The sequence below is a fragment of the Berghia stephanieae genome, chromosome 1 (assembly GCF_034508935.2).
Source record: "Berghia stephanieae isolate SIO BIC M18660-M18661 chromosome 1, UCSD_Bste_1.3, whole genome shotgun sequence".
NCBI classification, from domain to species: domain Eukaryota; kingdom Metazoa; phylum Mollusca; class Gastropoda; order Nudibranchia; family Aeolidiidae; genus Berghia; species Berghia stephanieae.
In genome coordinates, this window is record NC_088360.1 from 73483602 (window position 1) to 73488601 (window position 5000).

Below are 5000 nucleotides of genomic sequence, written 5' to 3' on the forward strand. Positions count from 1 at the left end.
ACCACTTCTTTGTATATCAGCTTCTTTAATTCTTCTCCATGTTCCTCGTGGCCTTCCCCTTGATCTTCTGCCCTGAGAGTTCCAGTCCAATACTTTCTTTGTTATAGTTGAGTCATTCTTTCTAAGCGTGTGTCCAATCCACCTCCATCGTCTTCTTCCATCGTCTTCCTCTCCCACTGGTTTCTGTTTTGTTCTTTTCCATACTTTTTCATTGTTTATTCTATCCATCCATTTTATTCTGAGTAGCTTACGAATGCACCTGTTTACGAAAATTTGTACCTCCTTATACATGCTTGTGATGCGTTCTTCCAAGTTTCACATCCATACAGTAGGACAGACTTCACGTTTGAGTTGAAAAGTCTTAGCTTTAGTCGAAGGGAGATATCTTTAGTTCTCCAAACTCTGTTCAAAGATGTGAATGCAGCCTGTGCCTTTCCTATTCATGCTTTCACCTCTGCTTCCGTGCCTCCATCCTTGTCAATTATACTTCCGAGATAACAGAAAGTGTCTATATCTTCGAGTTCCTGATCTTTTACTTTGATCTGCTCCCTTTGGCGCGTACCTATCCTCAAGACCTTTGACTTTGCAGGGTGAATTCTTAGACCAATTGATTCTGAGAGGTTGTTTATAGTTGTGGTTTTTGCTTGCATCTGGTCCTGGGTGTGGGACAAAAGAGCTAGATCATCTGCAAAATCCAGATCATCCAACTGTGTCCAGGGGGTCCACTGTATCCCATTTCTTCTCCCTTTGGAGGTTTCCTTCATTAGCCAATCAATGGCAAGGATGAACAAGAATGGAGAGAGCAAGCATCCCTGCTTGACACCAGTCTTAATTTCAAAGCTGTCAGTAAGCTGATCTTCATGTACAACCCTGAAACTTGATCCTTCATACATTTCCTTAATGAGGTTTACTATCTTTTCAGGGAGTCCATAATGTGCCAGAATTTTCCACAATGTTGCTCTGTCAATACTGTCGAAAGCCTTCTCGTAATCCAGAAAGTTGACAATAAGAGGAGAGTTCCATTCTATAGACTGTTCCACTATGACTCGCAGAGAGGCAATCTGGTCGGTGGTCGAACGGGTTTTTTCCTGTGAGACTTCACCGGCCCCCAAATTAAAAATTCCTTTCATCCCCCCCCCCCCCCCCACAGAGGGGCAATATCGCCCACTTTGAGAACCACTGATTTAGATCAATCCATAATTTAAAGGACGAGTTTTCTGACCAAGATTTTAAATACGTGTCTTTCAGGGTACGGCAGTTAACTGGTTAACTCAGATTTTATTAGATAAGCTTAAAATTCTATTTTGAGCATCATGTTCACCCCTACGTCATGCCGTTTTGAGACAGCCGGTCACATATTGCCACACTTGTGTGTCACCTTTACGTGAGTGTATGCTGATAACAAGTAACAACGCACGCTTTTTTTGTTTAAAGGGCTGTTTATTTTATACTAGTACCTTCTACAAACTTTGAGTTTTTTACTTGTTATAATAGAAATAATTGACACTAGGCTTGTAGGTAAAATACTCTAAACACCCTCCTGCTAAATTAAACATATCGACATAAAAAAACCGGTATGTAACCTTTAACGTTTATAGTCTGATTGATGTAATTTACTCAGAACGTATCACTAACAGGCTGTCTAGAAATAATAGCAAAGAGCTGAGTGACGTAAACTTCGTTCCCTCTATAGTTGACACTATAATTTATCGATTGGTACTAAGATATACAGTGGACTAGATTGTGGTAGTAATAATCAAACATGAGACGAAATGTTAATTTTAGTACCACTATTCTTAAATAATGACAACAAAACACGTGCTTCTTTTGTCCCAACCCACACAAAGACCCCCTAAATCGATATCAACATTTTTTTTCATACAACCCGTATTATATGCAATGCGTTATCTAGCGTATCGAGTTTACCCATAGAGAAAACAGTCACGAGATGGGTATCAGCGAAATGTCACTGCTTCTCATTAACCCAACAACAGTAGACCTGTTCATTAATAATAATCATTTCCAGTATGCTAAGGGTTAACAATGCAATCGACGCACTCACTATTCATCATTAAGAGCTGTATATTAATTTGCTTTCTAAACAAAACCAGCACATTACGTGACACACCGCGACAGGTTGATACGGTGTTAAAATCACCTAGCAAAAACTAGCCTACCACTTGATATCAGTTAATATATAATGGTATCAAATGTTAACGATCCCGATAGCCCAGTTCATCGAGCACTAGCTTCACGCACACTAAAAAAAGTAGTCCTTCAGAGCCATTGGGCCCATGGAGCCGGAGTTTATCAGTTTCTATTGTGTGAAACGGATAATAGCAAATTGCTTTCTATCCTTTTAATAGTGCGCTAGTCTATCGCAAAGTACTTTCCGTCGTATCTATAAGACCCAGCTACCCAATCACTATTGGGTGGGCAGAAATATATCTGGACTGCACCCAGGATCGATCTCGGTCTCTTTGCGTGTTAAGCGAGTGCTCCACTAACTGAGCTAACAACATCTACAGGCATCTAGATCACGCTAGGAGCTATTGCAGATTGCTTTTTGCAGATTTTTCTTCAGCGTTCAATACAATGCAACCTCAGTTGGTTGTTCAAAAATTGACTAGTCTGAATTTAAACAAGTATATAATTGCTTGGGTGCTCGAATTTCTTACGGAGAGAGCACAATATGTTCAATTAGGGCAAAACAAATCTTCCTGTATAACTACAAATACTGGTGCTCCTCAAGGTTGTGTATTGTCCCCTGTATTATTCACAATATACACGAATGACTGTAGAAGTCAAAACCTGAGTGTACCTTTAATAAAGTTTGCAGATGACACCGCTCTTCAAGGCCTCATAACAAATGGCAACGAAGTGGCTTATAGGCAAAAAATTGATAGATTTGTGTCTTGGTGTGATGCCCACCACCTAGAGCTTAACATAAGCAAGACAAAGGAGCTAGTGATTGACTTTAGGAGAGTGAAGGAACCGATAGAACCGTTAAAATTAAAGGACCAATTCGTCCAGCGAGTTCCTCACTACAAATACCTTGGTGTAACGATTGATGACAGGCTCAAGTGGGATGAACACTTGAAAATAATTAGGCATAAGATGTGCAGACGTACATATTTTTTATCGAAACTCTCTCAGTTTAGAATAGATAAAACCCTCTGCACATTATTTTATAGAGCAGTAATCGAAAGTGTTTTGTCATTTTGTATAACAGCTTGGGGAGGCAATTGCTTAGCAGTGGAAAGGAACAAAATAAATTCAAATATTAAAAAATCCATTAAACGCTATATAAATGATGTTGACGATGTAGATCTTTTATACGAGAAATTTTGTATAAATAAAATAACTAAAATATTAAATGACCAGTATCATCCACTAAGACCATCAATTATTATGTCAGAAAGAAGTGGTCGCCCTTTCTCTATTTCAACGAAAACAGAGAGACACCGAAAATCTTTTCTGCCGTCCAGTATTAGGCTTTATAACAACAAGCAATAATCATTTTATATAATTATTTCTCATTTTTACTTTTTTAAAATATAAATATTAATTTATTAATTTATTTGTTTTGCAATCTTTTCAATTTTCAATTTATGGTGACAGTTTTAACTATTTTACAGTGTTGAAATTATTCATATTATAAAGCGCAGCTCTGGTTATAGAGCTGCTCCTTTTTATATATATACATCCTATTTCCATTGTATTTTTATCTTATGTGTAAATTATAACACGTCTGTACAAAAAATTTCCTTTTTGGGATGCAATAAAGTATTATATTATTATTATTATTATTATTATTATTATTATTATTATTATATATATATATATATATATATATATATATTATATATAAAATTGGTGCGATTTTCCCTCCCTATGGGCAATTAACTTATTCTAATCAGGGAAGTGTCCTTGACACTATCAAGTAAACGCCTGCATTGTGGAAAAATGAGACAACCAATGAAAATAACGAGAAGCAGTGTCGTGAATCATCATCATCGACATTGCCGCCGTCGTTATCATCATCATCATCATCATCATCATCATCATCATCATCATCATCATCATCATCATCATCATCATTATCGTAGTCATCATCATCTTCATCATCATCATCATCATCATCATCATCATCATCACAATCATTGCCATATTCTTCTTAATATAAGACACTATATTTATAATATGGTTATCTGCTGTCCCAGCAAATATATCGTATCGTTCTATCTGTCTGTCTGTGTGCCTGTATATATGTATGTATGTATGTATGTATGTATGTATGTATGTATGTATGTATGTATGTATGTATGTATGTATGTATGTATGTATGTATGTATGTATGTATGTATGTATGTATGTATGTATGTAGGCATGCATATACGATGATATGCTGGTTTGTATGTATGTCTGCATGTATGTATGTATGTATGTATATGTGTTTGTATGTACGCTCATTTCTTTTGTATACATGTGTAGAAACAATGTGCAAGCGTGTATGTTCGTGTATGGCTGTGTCTGTATTTGTAAATGTGTTGATGTTCATACCATGAACCAAACTGAGCATTGTTTACCTCACATGAATTGCCTTTAATTTGGACAATAAAGATTATTATTATTATTATTATTATTATTATTATTATTATTATTATTATTATTATTATTATTATTATTATTATTATTATTATTATTATTATTGCCACAAATGGTAATTACACACGCTAATTTGCAGAGCAGCCTGAAATGTAAATTTTAAAGTTTGTCTGGTTGGTGTCGTCGCCATTTTGAGTTGACTTAATTTGCATTTATTAAAATTGTTATGCCAAATATATTCCTGTTACAGTACTCTTTTTTATTTTTTATATTTTTCCTAATGATGTACGCATAAGAAGCGTTGACAGGCGTGCATTGTTTCTGATGCCACGGTCTCTTTTCGAAGTGAAAAAGTCCAAACATTACCATAAAACATGAAAACAGTGCTTATG